Source organism: Ochotona curzoniae, unplaced genomic scaffold (assembly GCF_017591425.1).
Source record: "Ochotona curzoniae isolate NIBS_2020 unplaced genomic scaffold, NIBS_Ocur_1.0 scaffold_3223, whole genome shotgun sequence".
NCBI classification, from domain to species: domain Eukaryota; kingdom Metazoa; phylum Chordata; class Mammalia; order Lagomorpha; family Ochotonidae; genus Ochotona; species Ochotona curzoniae.
This window is the reverse complement of record NW_024467108.1, coordinates 5421917-5440818: the sequence shown is the minus strand read 5'-3', so window position 1 is coordinate 5440818 and position 18902 is coordinate 5421917. Positions and strand designations below refer to the sequence as shown.

General features: G+C 39.5%; 1 protein-coding gene across 2 annotated transcripts in view; it reads right to left on the bottom strand.

The window, feature by feature from the left end:
- The window catches only part of UVRAG (UV radiation resistance associated), a 292819-nt gene that overhangs the window by 71561 nt on the left and 202356 nt on the right, over nucleotides 1-18902 (bottom strand). The window lies entirely within an intron of this gene.

The following is an 18902-nucleotide window of genomic DNA, read 5'->3' as shown; positions in this document are numbered from 1 at the left end:
CCTGCCTGTGGCCCAGGAAAGCAGTTGAGGATGGCCCAAAGCTCTGGGACCCTGCACCTGCGTGGGAGACCTGGAAGCGGCTCCTGGCTTCAGATCGGCATAGCATCGGCTGTTGCGCTCACTTGGGGAGTGAATCATGGGACGGAAGATCTTCCTCTCTGTCTCTCCTCTCTGTATATCCGCCTTTCCAATAAAAACATAATAAAAATAAATCTTAAAAAAAATAAGGTATATGGAATTCACATATACCTTACTAGGTAGGACACAAAGATTAGTTAGCTTCGCTAGGGTACTGAAGATTTCTCTGCACTCCCCTCCTAAAACTGTTCTGCACCTCAATTGTTGACATATGCCTTGTTAGAGTTATAACCCAGTTTAAACTATCCTAAAATCTGCCAAGTTCAGCAAAATTATGCTTCAACACTATAAATTGTTAAATACTAAAATGAAAATAGACATGAGATAGCTGAATAGTACCCAACAACCACTTTAAGGTGTATAGTAGCCATTTCTGTGTATAAACTAAAATTGAAATGTCAATGAAGTAGTCACAGGATGTGCTTAAGAACTTGCATTTTTTAAACATATTGGTTACTCAATACCATGTCAATTAAGTCACTGATGTTATATTGTGGCTTTAAATTGATCGGGATGATATTCTGCCAGCTCTGCCTTCAGACCAGAGATGGTCTCCCCGGACAATAAGATGCTGGGCTCTATGCTTGGAATACTCTTGCAATGAAAGAATCTTGACTGAATTTGAAATGTAATACAGCAACAAGGTGGAGGAACCCACCACTGGGGAAGGAAAGGGGGAGGGGTTGGGGGATCCCCAGAGCCTATGAAACTGTGTCACATAATGCAACATAACTAATAAAAAAAACAATAATAATAATAAAAAAAAAACCCCTCAGGACTCAAAGTCTGCTATGGGATGCTGGTATTGCAAGTAGCAGTATGATCTACTGTGACAGAATACCAGCCATGAGTAATTATTTGATGACACTAAAGAATTGCTATCTATTCTTTTACATGTGATAATTACATGGTCATTATATTGGAAAATTTATCTTTCAGAAATACAGAAGTTTTTATAAGAAAGTTATGATATCAGGATTTACTTAACAGAACCATTTTGAAAGAAGAGAGTGGAAAGGAAACAGATAAAACAACATTAGTGATCGTTGGTTTCTCATTTGTTTTGGGTCTGTTTCCTTCAAATAGAATGTGAACTCTAAGAGGGTATAAACTGTTATTGATGTTGTTTACTACCATAATCCTAGTATTTAAAAACTGCCTAATATAGATATTCAATAATTGTAAGCATTTAAAACCACAATTAATTTTCATATGATATCACAGTCTTCCTCCTCCTAAATACCATCATCATATTCTGAACACAAGCCAGATATCTTCTCCTAGGTGTCTCACAGGCTTTTGAAATTCCACATGTTCTAAATAGAGAATATAGTCAAGGGTCACACAACAATATTTTGACAACAACAGCCTGTATATAATTCCATCCCCTTTTGTCAAAAATGATCTTTTCTCTGTTCCCACTTGGTTCAGTTATTCACCGTTGAATAATCAACCCACCTATCACCGACTCCAGGAGCCCCTCTCTGACGTCCCTCCCTGCTTTCCAGACCTGGAGGAGAGGCTTTTCTTCTGAGTTCCTGCTCTTTCATGGCACTTTGTGAACCTTCTGCTACTCATATATCTCATAATGGTCTGTTACATGTCAACCCTAAATCTTAAGTATTTCCACATTAGGAACAACACTTGAAGGACTCAGAGTGTACCTTAAGTTCAATATTTGTAGACTGAATGTAATCATCTTTAATGATTCCTTTTCTACATTTAATTGGTCATCACATTCCACTGACAAATGAACAAGTTAAAGAAAAAAAATAGTCATAACTGTTAAGTAGAAAGCTATGAAGGAGGCATCAGAGAGGGACGAAACGAATCACAGGTAGCTTCCTACAGGTCGAAAACTTAAAACTATTTTGGAAGAAAGTGAAGGTAAGAATTTTGAAAGAAAGATTAAGGAGTATTTGAAATTATAGAAAAATAATTGATTATATATTTATATTTATTATATATTTACATAGATATTATTATTTATTATATATGTAAATAATTTTTTTTAAAAAACCAAACATTAAGTATATCTACTTTACTCAGGCACTGTTCTAGACTAGCACAAGTACACAAAACAGGCAGAAGTATTCTTCTCATGAAGTTTACATCCCAGTGAGAGGCATGACCACCAAGAGTCACAGATGAGGTAACATTTTAATAAAAACCTGACACATAAGGAAGTCTTCAAGCTATGAGAGTGTTCCAGGCAAAGAAGCGATGCTAAGAGCCTGATGTTCATGTTGGAGGGAATGAAAGGAGATAAGGGTGATGAAAAGCAATAGGAGACAAAGTCAGGAAGGCCATAGCTCTAGCGCATGCAGGGCCATGCAGGTCAGAGTGAGAATGTGGGGAAGCACAGCAGAGTTCTGAAATGAAGACCCAGGAATGGCTGCTGCTCAGTAGGAATAAACTGCCAGGGAGGAAGCAAAAAACAAACAACAACAACAACAAACAAAACCAGCACAGAGAAGCAAAAGTCCAGGCAAGGGAAAATAGAGGTTTGCACAATGACAGTGGCCTCGATGTGGTGACAAGTGGCTGAATTCGGCCATTCTGAAAACAGAGCCAACAGGATCTGTTAGTGGATGTTACACCAGATGTGAGAGGCACAACAATTAGGGATTACTTCAACATTTGGAGCCCAAGCAATGTTGCCACCTCCTGATAAAGAAAGGTGGCATCAAAATAGACAGTTGGAGACTGAGATAGAAACAGCGTGTCGGTGGCTGATAGTAACATGATTATGCTGAAAAGGTCAGCTAGGACTAAACTGTGCCTCATTTTATAAGGCATCAGAAGGCCAGACTGTATTGTTAAGGATAATGGGAATATCACATATTTTAAAACCAGAATTGGGGGTTGTAAGCTTTAAAGATCACTCTGGCTGAAGTACGGAAGAGTAGGGCATGGTTTGGAGGCTATTGCAATGGGCAAGGCCAGATACGGTAAGTTCTGAGTAGCGGAGAGGGCAAACACATCTGAGCTATAATTGGTGGGAAGGGCTGAAAGGACTTTATACGGATGATGGATGAGCTATTAGAATCGTAAAAATGGAAGAGCCAAAGCTGGCCTTTTGGTTTCTCGATTGAGGGGCTAGGGAGGTGATGGGATCTGTGGTTCCAGAGAGGGAATGCTGGAGCTGATGCATGTGTTACACACATTACAAACATAGTTTATGTATTACATATACACACATAAAGTATATGAAGGGTTTTCAGAAAGTTCGTAGAAACTGTGGATGAATAAACTCATCCATGAATTTTAAAAATATTTCACACCAAAATAAACTTAGCTGTTAATTCCATTTGCTGTGACATTTTTGAAACTCACTTTTATTAAAAAAATAAATTGATTTTATAAAAATAAAATTATAAGAGAAATTTGAGGAAAAATACCAATGATGGAGTTGTAAATATTTGGACATAGAAGCCACGGGTATGAGTGAGGCAGCCTGAAGAAATCTCAGGGAAGAGAATCTTGGGAATATCAACAAAAATGGGGAACAAAAAGGAAACGGATGGGACTGAATCAAAAGAAAGGAGGAAAACCAAGAGGTAGCTCATCTGAAAAGCTAGAGAAAGTGTTGTTAATTTGAGGACATTATCATCCATAGTCAAGTGCCACTGGCTGGTCAAGCAAAACTGAGAACATATTATATCTACTGAATTTAAAAATGACATGAGTTCAGGGTCTGGCACAGTAATCTAGTGGCTAAAGTCCTTGCCTTGCATGCATATGGGATCCCATATGGGTGCTGGTTCTAATCTTGGCGGCCCCATTTCCCATCCAGCTCCCTGTTTGTGGCCTGGGAAAGCAGTCAAGGATGGTCTAAAGCATTAGGATCCTGCATGCGTGTGAGACCTGGAAGAAGCTACTAGCTTTTGGCTTTGAATTGGAGCAGCTCTGGCCATTGCGGCCATTGGGGAGTGAATCATCGGACAGAAGATCTTCCTTTCTGATTCTCTACCTCTCTGTATATCTGACTTTTCAATAAAAATAAAATAAATCTTTTTTTAAAAAAATGACACGAGCTCAGGGTAGGCTGCTTTGGTAACACAGTGAGTATGAGTTTAAATGAAGTTGTGGAGGATGCAGGCAGACTGGTGCGAATCCAGGACACCGGAAATGAGTAAATACAGATGACAACAAGCTTGGCAAGGACAGCAATAGAAAGGTCAGTGACTTAGGAGCTGTCATGAGGCACAGCAGAAAGTAACTGCGGTGAGAGGATGCAGGCTCCATGTCCCAAGGTGAGCCCTTGTCAACAGGAAGGATGAAGGAGAGTGATCGCTGGAGATGTAGATTATTTATTAAATCAGCTTCTCTGCCCTCTTTCCATCTTCCATTGTCTAGTTGACTCCCCAGATGGCTGCAACGGCCAGGGCTGGGTCAGGGCAAAGCCAGGAGCCAGCCCTATTCTACTGCTTTCCCCGGTGTACTAACAGGGAGCTGGACTGGAAGTAGAGCAGCTAAGACCGGAACTGACAGTCATATGATATGCTGTCAGTGTAGGTGGTGGCTTAACTTGCAGCACCACAATGCTTGCCCCATGTTCTTTAAATTTTCAATGTTCCAGGTACACTGTTGGAGTGTAGCAATACAGATGATCAAACACAGATATGGAGTTTAAAGTCCAGTGGAGTAAACAAGTGTTGCTCATTTAATCACTCTAAAAACTGTACAATTTATAACATAAGTTTTTGGCAAGAGAGGAGATCCATTCCACAAAAGTGGGAAATAAAGAGCCACTCCTTCAAAGAAGCAGAGGCCACTATAGGTGGGCTGAGGGTAGTTGTCAAGGAAGAGGCTGAGGCTCAAGAGGAAGATACATGGAAGATCATAACATTATTTTCCCTCATCCGCTGGGGGGAAAAAGAAAAAAGACAGAAAACACATATTGAGAGATCCCAATCAGAAGAGGTTAAAATTGGTACGACAGGTTGTAAACGTGCCGTTCCAAAATTTTTTAATAGTCACATGATGAAAAGATTTACATAAAAATATTCTTTGCCAATATAAAACAAAAATAATTTCAAGATAGGCTGCACCAAAAAAGAGAATGTAATTTTAGGAAAATAGAATTCCAAATAATTTTGGTAGGAAAATTAAAGCTATTCAAATTTTTTTTAAAATTTGGTGAGTTTTGTAGGGCCGTGGAAATTGTTAAAGAACTCACTATCAATTTCCTTATAGAAACCTTCCAGTTTTTCCACACCCTTTGTGTAAACTGTTAAAAAAAAAAAAAAAAAAGGTCCACAGGCAGATTTCAGTGAACAGGGCAAAAATAAAGGATGGAAACCATGTCTTCTTTAATAGTCAATTTTGTAAAATAAAAATTCTGCCAAGGAGATCAAAATCACATTCCACAACATTAACAGCCGTCTTGCGCCTGCCTGGATTTAACAGCACCTGTTTCTCACAAAATCTGTAAATGTTATAAAAAAATGTACAATTAAGTATGCAAGGTGCATAAATACTTGGTAATGCCAAAAGATATTTCCATCTGGAACATAAATTTGGAAGAGAAATTATTCACCATTTAAAATTTTGAAGAAAACCCTTCACAATATGTGCTATAATACAGAATCATTCCTCAGTTTCCATGGAGGACTGGCTCCAGGATCCCCAGGCTCATACCAGAGTGCTCACATCCCCCTTTAAAAAGGTGTAACATTTGTATTTAACCAGTGCACAGTCTCTCATATACCATCACTTGATTACTTATAATGTTGAATACAATGAATCATTCCTACGGTGGATTGTTTAGAGGAAAATAATAAGGAAACACCCCTATACATGTTCAGCACAGATATCCTTGGTCCACAGTTGGTTGAATGCACAGAAGAGGAACCCATGATATGCAGAGCTGAATGCAGGTCTGGTTAAATATTATCAACACAACTTAATGGTAATTCCTTATACAGTGCTGGCAGTGTAGCAAGTGCTCACTCCTTTTTAAAAGTATAATGTCTACTTTCAGGGGGAGAGGAGAAGAACAGAACGGGATTAAGGTGTAATAAATTAAAAATCAAAAAAGCAGAAGCTCAGAGGCCATTTTGACTACTGATCTGTGAACCAGGATACTATACTAAACCTCTTGCTTCCAAAATCTAAAAACAGCTTCAAAACTAGCCATCTCCTGGGGCTAGCATTGTGTTGAAGAAGGGCAAGCTGCTGCCTGAGATGCCAGTATGCCATATGAGAGCATCAGTGCATGTTCCTGCTGGATGCTCTGCTTCCGAGCCAATTTCCTGCTAATGTAGATGGAAAGCAGTAGAAAATGGCTCCAACAAGTGGGTCCCTGCTACCCATGTGATGACATGGATGGAGTCGCGAGCTCTTGGCTTAGCTTGGCTCAGCCTTGGCTGTTGTGACCATTTGGAGAGTGAACCAGCGGATGAAAGATCTTTCTTCTTTCTCTATGCCTCTGTCTTTTAAACAAATAAAACATGTTTTTAAAAGAAGACAGGGCCCGGTGCAGTAGCCTTGCTGCTAAAGTCCTGGCCTTGAATGCACTAGGATCCCATATGGGCGCCAGTTCTAATCCTGGTGGCCCTACTTCCCATCCAGCTCCCTGCTTATGGCCTGGGAAAGCAGTTGAGGATGACCCAAAGCCTTGGGACCCTGCACCTGACTGGGAGACCCAGAAGAAGCTCCTGGCTCCTGGCTTCAGATTGGCTCAGCTCCAGCCATTGTAGCCACTTGGGGAGTAGATCAGTAGATGGAAGATCTTCCTCTCTGCCTTTTCTTTCTGAATATCTGACTTTCCAATAAAAATAAATAAATCTTAAAAAAAAAAAAACAGAAAGAATACCAACTGCTGAGGACTTCCATAATAATTAAATTAAGCAAGGTAAGTGATGGCCCAGCACAGTTACTAGCATACAACAGGCATTGAGTTACTTATTTTTACTGTTCATAAAGGTAGGCTTTACTTCCCTCCTCTTCCCCAACTGCCCACCTGTAAATGCGTCAAGGAGAGATATCATATTGAAGACAATCTATTGCCTCTTAAAGTGACAAAGTCCTCTCTAGTTTTCACTCTATACTCTAGTTGCTTATGCAAATGTCTTAATTCCAATTAGAATGTAATATTCTTGAGGACATGGATATTAAACTCATCCAAAATCCATTAAAGAAATGAATTAAAAGTTAAACATTGAGCAAGAAGTGTTTAGGAGATACAAGTGTTATGAATTAACAAAATAAAGCACAAAACATTCAATTAGAAGGACTTCAATATTCAGAAATATTTTCTCTCTCTCTCTCTCTCTCTTTCTCTCTTTTTAAAATAATTTGAGAGGCAGAGAAGGAGAGCTTGTATCTGATTGTGGACTCCCAAATGCCCACAATGATGGAGTCTATACCAGGAACAATGCCAGGAGCACTCCAGGTCTCCCACACAGGTGGCAGGAACCCAGCAGCTGAAGCCATGTATCAGCAGGAAGCCGCAGTCAGGAGCCAGTGTGAGACTCTGATGTCTCAACCAATGGGTCAAATGCCTGCTGCTTAGAAAGACTTTCATAATTTTGTCTCCTTAGATTCTAATATACCTAGATCACTAACTCTTATTTTTAGAAAGTGCTTGGAGTTCTGCTCAAGACAAAACGTTGCTGGTCAGCAGAAAATCCCAAGCTACAGAATGGTGTTTGCATTTACTGCATACATAGTCTGTATCAGGTACTGCATTTAGCACACATTACCTACACGATCCTAGTAATTCCCTACAGGCACCAATATTGAAGTGCCCAAGGTCACAGTCTTTCCTAAACTTGACTCCGACCACCAATGCCATTCTACTCTACCTCACCCTTTCCCTGAGTTTAGATTAGTTTCTACCTATGTGTCCTCACCAAGCTCTGGGCCATCTCTAACCGTAGCTTCTAGATTATACTGAATTGTTACTTGCTTGTTTGTTCCTTAGAATCTTCCAACAGAAGGTAAACCAGGAGCCTAAGTCTTGTTAATATTGTATCTTAGTTCCTACAACACCCAGTCCGGACCATATTTACCTGTGAAGCAGAGGGAGGAGTGAATATAAGTATGAAGTGGTGGAGTTAGAATTGCAACCAGTTTCTGTTTCTTATTTTAGAACATGCTTTTCACCCCCAACTACTTAAAAACTCCATCTTGTAAATTTGCCTCATTGCATATATTTTATTTCATCTATGATGTCAACAAAAAATTGTGGGATTTCTTCTCCCCACAAATTAGATGACTATATTCCAAATTAATTAACTGATCTGATGAGCTGGCATTCTGAAAACAACCAAACCCAGCTTTTATGACAATGTTCTGGGTTTAGCGCTAAGCAATAAAGGCAGAGATTGTCAACACCAATAATTGTAGACCTCACTGAAGTTCAAAATGTAACTTCTGGAGTCCTAGTAGCAATATTAGGTACATTATTACTTTTGTGATTGATACAAATAGAAGTAGATAAAAGATTTGGAAATAAATCCACAAGTTTAAAAAAATCTACCTTATTCCATTAAATCAATTTCTCAATAACTCTGTGCATAAATCTGTTAGCCAAAGTTTTAAAGGTTAATTTTAGATCATCTATCATAAAGCCTAAAGACTTTTTGCCTGCTTTCTGGATGTCAAAACTCAAAATTACACACATAAGTTAGGTAAAGCCAGTTTTCTGTGAATATGCTAAGAATTCCATATATTCAGAATGCATTTGAGAATGACATATATCAATTATGAAATTGCAGAAGGAATCACTTCACCTTATGTCTTAACCAATTTTGGAGCACAAAAAAGACAAGTTAGAAGCCCCTAAGTCATTTTGTTAAGTGTGGTCGTCACAGGAGGAGTTACCTTGTAGGATCACTGATGTGACGGCACCCAGTGTAAACATCTAGATGTCATAATCAATCTGCTTTAATTATCAACAAGTTTTCCCCATTTCTGACCAGCCATTTGGAGCTGACCTCTGACAAGTCCTTACAAGTCATCGAAATCTCATTTTATTTTATAGCCTCATATTTGTTATTGGGCTAATCTTTACCTGTTCTACATCACACAACAGCTCAAATATTTGAATGGCCCAGCAATAAATTTCCATGGTCCCCCTGGGTCAGTCAGATGTTAGCTGTTAAGTAAAGCTAAAAGGATCTATGCTTCATAAATTTCCTTCAGGGTCCACATTTGCTGTTACAGGCAAGGCTTTCAAGCCCAAACATCTTTATAGCTATGCACAGTGATTTATTAACTCCTCCTTGTTTTTATCCAAAAAGATCAATCACATATGTATCAATAAGCTGGTGTGCTGGTGCCTGCTTTTTATTGTACATATAACCACCTGCCTTTAATACAAACTTGAGTATAAAGCTTTTGTACGCGCTTGCTGGATTTTAACAACCTTCACCTGTTTCTAATTTGGTATAAAACATATGGTTTAGCTCTGCTATTTAGTTCTAAGCCAGTCTTTCCTCTTCTGGACCAACAATATAAAAGAAAACAAATCCAAGACACAAAATTCTAACTTTGGAGGATGTTATACACACACAAACCTTACATTTACTTGCCTAATTACTTAGAAGCACTTTTCATAAATAACAGAGGAATAAATATTTTACTGTTATCAAATTGTTTCTTTGAAAAAAATAGATGTGTCCCATATTCTTGAGAATTCTAACAGTTATACTCAAAATATGAAAATGACTTTTTAATCTCAGGCTTCAAAAAAGGTAACAGTGATAGCTAGATAAAAGATACAGATAATAACTCTACCTGTGAGGTTACAGAAGAAAATTCCTACTTTTATATTCAGGAATTCACATGTGGCAATGCAAAAGCAATTTTTTTTCTCCTTCTTCCCTTATCCTTCCCTAAACGAGACCACAAGTTTAATAGGCATGGTGCCAGCAGAGAGAGAACAGTCTAACCCAGCGTGGTAAAGTCGACACTAAAATTAAGAGTGTCTGGGTGCTAGGACAGGGAGGAGTAAATCCCCAGGAAAAAGTGACTAATAGAAATGTCTAGAAGAAGCAGAGAAGTCAGCACCGCCTCCCACAGGTCTCACACACTTCTTTCCTACACACTCTCGTCTCCTCCTCCAGTGTTGCTGGGACCCGACAGGACCAGCCACAGCTGCCAGAGAATTGCCTTTCAAATTCCTCTCTTCCTTTGAGGCTCTTTGCAAACACTGTATCCTCTTTTATGCGTCCTCTGGGTCCCAAATCAGAATCGAGATGCTTCCACAGGAATTCGCAGTTTTTATCCATCACCTGGGAGCACGTGATCAATCTCATTAGGTCTTGTTTTACGATCAGATATTATTAAAAGTTTCTTTTGCACAGTGCTCAAACAGTCAGTCTTGAATAACTGTTCCTTGAATTGTATTAAGTTGGTTTACAGATAAGAAAGGCTGCTCATAAATGAAGTCACAAAACACACTTGAAAGTTAACATCAAAATAACATGCTGCATCATTTAAAAAGTCAAATTGTTTTATAAGTTTGTGAAAGCATTACTTACTTTGTATGTTTATTAGCTAAACTATTTTAGCCACACCTCAATCCCTGGACACCAGAGTTGATTGTTCTCAACACTATGAACTTCTATTTCTCTCGGTATTTACTTTACATGTTTCCAATTAATGTCTTGGCGTTCCTGTTTCTTGATTCTGTGGTTTAAAAAATGATCTACTGACAACCTACTGGGGAAGATGAGGATTTAGCTCTCTCACACATTGCTTTCCCACCTCTTCCCCAAATAGTCACATTTCCCCTTCTCCCAGCTTCTCAGTAGGGTCACCCCCACAGTTTTTGGTTAAGTCAATACACAGTATTACAGTATGGTAACTATGTAATTATTATTTGGGGCTAAATCATATCAATACATATTTTTTGTATTTCTTTTAAACATGGTTTGCCTAGGGGGTTAATAACCACCTGACTTTTTCACTTGCTAAATTTATTTATGTACCTCTCACTGATTTATTCCCAGACTCCCTGAAAGTAATGAAAATTCCCTTTAGATATAGTAAAATCTACACCAGTTAACATGAGTTTCACTCTTTCTTGGAGCCCTCCAGTCAGCTGAGGAGCTGGTCCATGGCATCCTTTCTTCTGTGCTGAAGCCCTTCCTTTCCTCTGCTTCCTCCCCCTGCCCCCTTACTTGGGTTACTCCCTGGTACTAACAGAGCGCACCTGTAGCAGCCTAGCAAAGGCACAAAGGTAGATGTTTTTGGTTTGGGGGAGGGGGCTTTCATGTCTGAAAATTCTCACCATCCTTATATTTGAGAGACAGTTTGAAAGGCACCTACACCTAGGTTGCAGAATTTCCTTTCGGTTCTTTGAAAGCACTGCCCCACTGCTTTCCAGCCTTTACTGTTGTCTTTGAGGAGTTAGATGTTATGATCAGTATTCCTTTGCATTTTGTTTTTCCCCTCTGAAAACATTTTAGAATTTTCACTTTATTTTAGAACTGCACCATTTTACCATGTTGTTTCTTATGGGGTTTTTCAAAATTCATTTTTCTGGGCCCAGCATGGTGGTCTATTGGCTAAAGTCCTTGCCTTGCATCCGCCGGGAACCCATACGGATGCCGGTTCTAATCCCAGTGACTCTGTTTCCCATCCAGCTCCCTGCTTGTGGCCTGGGAAAGCAGTCGAGGACAGCCCAGAGCATTGGAACCCTGCACCCGCGTGAGAGCCCCGGAAAGAAGCTCCTGGCTTCTGGCTTCGGATCAGCACAGCACCAGCTGTTGTGACCACTTGGGGAGTGAACCATCAGACGGAAGATCTTCCTCTCTGTCTCTCCTCCTCTCTGTATATCTGACTTTGTAATAAAAGTAAATAAATCTTTTAAACAATTCATTGTTCTTGGCACCCAATGGGCTCTTTAATCTGAAACCAATTATTGTACCTTTTCTTATATTATTTCTTGGACAGTTTCCTATCTTCTGTTTCATCTTTTCTTTCTTGCACTCACAGTTGCATCATCATATGCAATGTCCCTTATGTTTTTATTTTTTATATTTCTGATCCTGCCTTTTTTTCTCCCTTGGAGATTCCTCACCTTGATTTCCAACCTTTTCAACTTAAAAAAAAAAAAAAAAGCAATTCTACTGTAACTGTCTTGAATTTTGTTGTCTTGTAACAAGTAATTATTTTTATACCATCTTGTCTTTTCCTTGCTATAATCCTTTCAATTGACTGAGGATATATATTCACAGTCCTTTCCTTCTGCTTTTTGTTGTTTCTTATACTTTTTCTGTATATTGTGTCTTTTTCTGTATTTGTCTCCTCAAATCTTGGTGACTCCTTTGCTGATTACTCACTGTTAAAAAGTGAGGCAGGAAAATACTGATTGAAAACTGTGTGTGGACAATACTGCTCAAAAGGGAGGTTTCATTTGGAGAACAACTATGAGAAGTGTAGGTATTCCTCTTGGATCACTTTTTCACCCTCACAGAGATGTTCACTTAATCCCTGTTATTAGTATGGCACCTCTACCCACACAGTTAAGCTTGTTGTCCTTGAATCCAGAGTTGGTCTGATTGAGCCTCTTAGAAGGGAACATCAAGTTTTCAGTTAGCTCAGGGAAGTGAATTTAGAGTCATACACAGTGACTTCTAATGTACACTTCCTGCACACCCGCCTCGTCTTCAGAGCTAACTTCAGGTCTGAGATTTTCTGAACTCTTGGAATAGTAATGCTTCTTAGCTTTCTCCCTTAACAGCTCTAGGATGTTCATTTTTGCACTCTGCCAAGCAGCTGTCCAGGTTTTACAGTTTTATTGACTTCTTTTTTCTTCATAGGTTGCCTTTCTAGTCTCTGTTGTTGCTAAGAGGTTTACCATTTTAATCCTGATACTGTTACTTCAGTGCCACTTAGGGAAGAAAAGTCCAGCACATTTGTTAAGCCAGGCATCTGATGTTCATTGATAATGAAGAATACAGCAGTCCTTGGCTCTGTGTGCTATGTGTTCAGTTCTCAGAACAACCTTGGGACAGAGACCACTGATTACTCCAACACCTATTCTTTTCTTCTGCGGTTAACAAAACCACCGAGCTCTAGTAGGCCACCCAGGAGAAACACATTTCCTGGATAATGTGGAAGCCCTTAGAGGAGGGAAGAAGGCCCATTTGTTTGCAGGCCACATAATGAATGATGCACCAACAACCATCTTGGGACACAAGGGCCACGCCCTAGATTGAACAGCAGAGACCCTGAACCAGCCAGGATTTTCTGAATTTATGGAACTGTCATTCTAGCCCTGGATTACTGATCCCTGGACTTTTATGTATGACAATAAAGTTTTATGTTTAAGGCTTTGTTAATTTGGGGTATCCATTTCATACCAACTGCAAACCTATGCAACTGCTCCATATCAAACTTATACTACCAAGTTCCCAAAATTAAGGTGAGAAAGAAAGGAGCTGGGATTCCTACTCTGACCATACACCATGATCAACTTTCTCTAAATTTTCATAGCCTGGAATCGGACACATGTGCATGTCTTAATTTGAGGGTACAGCATGGTCAACATCTTCAGAAGGAATGGTGAACCTTTAGGAATCTGAGTTGTAATGACAACTTTCTACTGAAAGTAACAACAACTTGTTTCATGAGTTTTACTCAGATGAACACATGTGTTTGGAAAGAATCTAATTCAAAATGTAGACTTTAGCTAGTAATATAGGAATCTGTCCTCCATGGCATATAGCTTTTTGCTGATGAAACACACCAAAATATTAAGATGTTCTTTGCTAAGAAATATTTTTCAGTTGCCCCTCAACTTAGAATAGTCATTCCCTCATCTTTGTTCCTGGTGTTTTCTACAACTCATCTTGTATTTATTTATTTTCTTTCTAAAACTAAAGGTCATGGGGCCAGGACAAAAAGTGACTCAATCTTTCACTTACAAGCACCAGTACATTGTATGGGAGCCAGTTGATGTCCTGGCTGTTTCACTTCTAATTCAGTTCCTGCCTATGGCCTGGGAAAGCAGTGGAGGATGGCTCAAGTTCTTGGGACCCTGCACCCAGATCCTGGCTTCAAATCAGTTCAGCTTCCGCCATTGTGGCCATTTGGAGAGTGAACCAGTATATGGAAGATCTTTGTCTTTCCTTCTCTCTGTAAATTTGCCTTTCCAATAAAAAATAACTAAGTCATTTAAAAAATTAAAGATCATTTAAAATAATAATAGCTACTTCAATTAAAAATTAAAGAATAATGAGCTATGTGTTCATTTCTTACACTCAACAACTGATATCACTTCACACTTTTTTCAAGTTAAAATAAGTAAAACATTACAGATTAAGTGGATTTTCTAGCTTACTATCCCTATAACTCCCTCCTTCATTATTTTGGATTCTCTGAAACTCAAGTGATGGACAACCCAAATGACTGTTTTAAATAAAAGAACGAAGATGCACTAGTTCAAGTGTTGGCTAATTCAGGAACTCAACGTCCTGCTCCAGCATCCAGGCTTTCCCAGCTTTCCATTCTGCTATTCTTACAAGACTGGGCTAGGCCCAGTCATGATCCCCAAATGACTGCTGGACAACCAGACCACATTTGCAGAGACAGCAACTAGTACAGAATGGCAGACATTTCTCCTGTGTCTCTCTCGATACACTTATTAAATTATCTTGTTATTAAAGTACAGCATTAAGATAGGTGCAAATGCCCTTGAAATCAAGAAACAGGATGTTAGCAGTATCCTAGCCACAAGTCTGCCTTAATGTATAATATTATCCTCAGAACTACTCCCTTAGAACTGGCCAGAGTTGTAAAATAATTCCTAGGCCAATCACTGCTAAGTAAAATGGAATCGCCATAAATATGAAAAAACCAATTATGGCTTATTTCTAGGAGCTGGGACTGGAACCCAACTTGTATATAGCAAATTAAGAGAATGAACAACCAACAAAATGCAGCTCTGTAGAGACTGAGTAGGAGAGGAATGGTAGTGATTAGACAGCCGCAGTATGTACCTTATCCTCTCCTCAGAGTCGTTATTTATGTAGCTGAACATTTGTATAAGTGACTTTTTATGCCTTTAAAATATGAATGTTATTATGAGTAATAATGACTCATGCATATTATTCTGATACTTAATGTTTTCATTCAACATTGTTTTAGATTATTTTTGTACACATATATATCTAATGTAGTCCTATGAACCCCTGATCAATATTTATTCGATAAATGTTCTACATTTTATTTCTCTATTGAGGGAGATTTAGGCTGTTCCTCAATTTTCCTATTTGTTCATTAATACATTTACCAATTTTATAGCCTTCCTTTGACCTAGCTTCTCAAGGGGACATACTTGGAGACGGTATAACTATTCTACAAAAATGTTGCTGTTGCTAACCCTAGGAAGCAATGTATAACTTTGGAAGTAATTTTTTCTGAAGAGTGATTTATTTATTTAATTGAAAGCTAGTGTTAGAGCAAGAGAACGAGAGAACTCTTCCCTCTGCAAAATGGCCATATTAGGCAGGGCTGAGTTGGGCTGAAGCCAGGAGTCAGAGTTTCTTCTGAATCACCTCCTGGGTGTGAGGGCCCAAATACTTGGGCCATTCTCTTGCTGACTTTCCCAGGCCATTAGCAGGGAGCTGGGTTGCAAGTGGAACAGTGGGGCAGGAATTCAAATGGGATGGTGGTACTGCTGATGGCAGCTTTACGCACTGAGCCACAGCACCAAACACTCAGAGGTAAATTTCTTGACACATGGCAATATAATGATGATAATATTAATCTTATTGCTTTAGCGACAATGAATACAAAGATTCAAACATAAAATTTAGAATACTTCAATAATAGCAAGACCAACCATAATTTTGTGACTGATAATTACTGTTGCTATTAATCTTTTAAAAAAAAAGATTCATTTGGGGCCCGGCGTGGTGGCACAGTGGTTAAGGTCCTTGCCTTGCACGCCCGGGATCCCATATGGGCGCCGGTTCTATCCCGGCAGCCCTGCTTCCCTTCCAGCTCCCTGCCTGTGGCCCGGGAAAGCAGTCGAGGACGGCCCAAAGCTTTGGGACCCTGCACCTGCTTGGGAGACCTGGAAGAGTCTCCTGGCTTTGGATCGGCATAGTATCGGCCGTTGTGCTCACTTGGGGAGTGTGAATCATCAGACGGAAGATCTTCCTCTCTGTCTCTCCTCTCTGTATATCCGCCTTTCCAATAAAAAAATAATAAAAATAAATCTTAAAAAAAAAGATTCATTTTTATTGGAAAGGTAGATTTACTGAAGGAAAAAGAGAAATCTTCCATCCACTGGTTCACTCCCCAAATGATCAGCTACTAAACTTCTTATAAAAATATTTCAAAAAATTCATGGGAAAACAGAATTAAAGGATAATTTCAGGGATGGCATTTGTCCTGGCAGTTAGGACACCAGCTGGGTCCTACACTTTGTATCAGAGTATTTTGGGTCTCAGTGAACTTTCAGAGAACCCAATAGGGGGCCTTGTATTTCTAGAACACAATATGGAACCTATTTGTTGTGTCTTTATCATCAATTTAGCTAAGCTGCAAATAATTTCCTAGAATACCACTGCCTGTGTAGATCCAGGTTAAATGTTGGATAAAAGACAAATTTGCATGGGTTCAGAGGCAGAAGGGAATCAGCAGTTAACTATGCTCTGAAGGACCTGGCGGTTACTCACAGTAAGTGAAAGACTGGAGGCTCTCTACAGATGTCAAATGTTCTCCCCCAGTTTAGATCTAGCTCTTGGTCTTCTGTGTTCCCTCTACATCTAGCTTTTGTTCCCCATTGCTGCAGCGACTCTAGTTCCACTAACAGATGCATTGGCAACAGCCTTCAAAAGAGTTTTACTCGGCAGCTTGGATATACTTGTGTCCCATTTTCTGGCCTAAGTTGCTCACCGGTGCTGAAGTTTCAGAGGGGCTGGTCCTCCAACTCCCTCTTTGGACTCTTATTTCCTCTATTTTTTTTTTCCGACAATGTGTAAGGTCTTATTTCTATAATAAATCCTTTATTCCGTAATATTGATTCTGTTATCCTAATTGACACATCATAGGTGTAATAATTTTTGATAATTTTTAATGTGTTGTTTGTTTTTTTTTAAAGATTTATTTTTATTATTTTTTTATTGGAAAGGTGGATATACAGAGAAGAGAGACAGAGAGGAAGATCTTCCGTCCAAATAATCACTCCCTAAGTGAGCACAACGGCCGATACTATGCCGATCCGAAGCCAGGAGTCTCTTCCGGGTCTCCCAAGCGGGTGCAGGGTCCCAAAGCTTTGGGCCGTCCTCGACTGCTTTCCCAGGCCACAGGCAGGGAGCTGGAAGGGAAGCAGGGCTGCCGGGATTAGAACCGGTGCCCATATGGGATCCCGGGCGTGCAAGGCAAGGACCTTAACCACTGTGCCACCACACCAGGCCCTGTGTTGTTTGTTTTTAAACCATTTGCTCAAGAGGATTCTTTTAAAAAATTATTTATTTAATTAAAAAATCATTAATTTTTAAAAAGTTCATTACAGAGGTGAGGGGTTGGGGAATGCAGAGCTCTGTGGGCTTCTGGAAGGGAGGGAGGAGGGCTGAGAGAGATGTGTGGAGGGAAGGGAGGCAAGGAAAAGAGTACGCTGCTCCTTGTTGCCAGATTTCCTTAACTGGCAGAATGGAGATGGTCTATTGGGGGAGGGAAGGCCCAGGAGGTGTTGAGTGGTCGCTGTGTAAGAGGTGACATACTCCATCTGCCCTCTCAGAGACCAGAAGATTCTTATACTCACTGGATTTCTCTCCCACACTTTTGCTATCAACATAAAAAAGTTTTCCCTCAATTGTTCACACTTTTCATTGATTTCTGGTGCAAAGGAGGGGTTTTTCCACGATTTTGGTTTTTCCATGGTTTTTCCTCTGATTTGTTTTTAAAAAAAAAAACTCCAAAACTTTGCTATTCTATTATTTTTTTAAACAAACTCATTCTGATATGCTTTCAGAAAATGTGTGATTAATCTGCCTAGGGCTGCGGTACTATGTATGATACTCTTGTTTTTGCCAAGGAATCTTCCCCACTTTCTCCCTGACTGCTGATTACTATCCTATGTTTTCTCATCATTTCCATTTCAACACCTATGTTTTAATTTTTTTAAGATTTATTTTTTTTATTGCAAAGTCAGATATACAGAGAGGAGGAGAGACAGGAGGAAGATCTTCTATCCATTGTTCCTAAGCAGCTGCAATGGTTGGTGCTGAGCTAATCCAAAGCCAGGAGCTTCTGGGACTCCCACATGGGTGCAGGGTTCTAAGGCTTTGGGCCATGCTCAACTGCTTTCCCAGGCCACAAGTAGGAAGCAGGATGGGAAGTATGGCCACGAGGATTAGAACTGGCGCCCATACAGGGTCCTGGTGCATGCAAGGTGAGGAGTTTAGCCCCTATGCTACTGCACTGGGCCCAACACTTATGTTTTAAAACTTAATACAATAAATGTCTTTTCCTTTTGTGCTGTTGATCTACAGTTGCTAGTTGCATACTGTTAGCTAGCCATTACTGATAAAAATATGTACAAAACAAAGTAGGAGCATTCAGGAAATAGGAGTTTTACATGACTTAGTGTAGAATGTTGGTGAGGAAGTATAAAGAGATAATATTAGATAAGGTCACATTAAGAAACAGTATAAAAGAAATTTTAATCTGAGATTTTCATTATAAACTCTTTGTGCTATAAATTACAGATAACCATTAAAGGATCTTAAATGCTAGTGTAATATGGTTAGAATCTCATTTCAGAAATACAATTCAGAGGACAAAAAAATTGG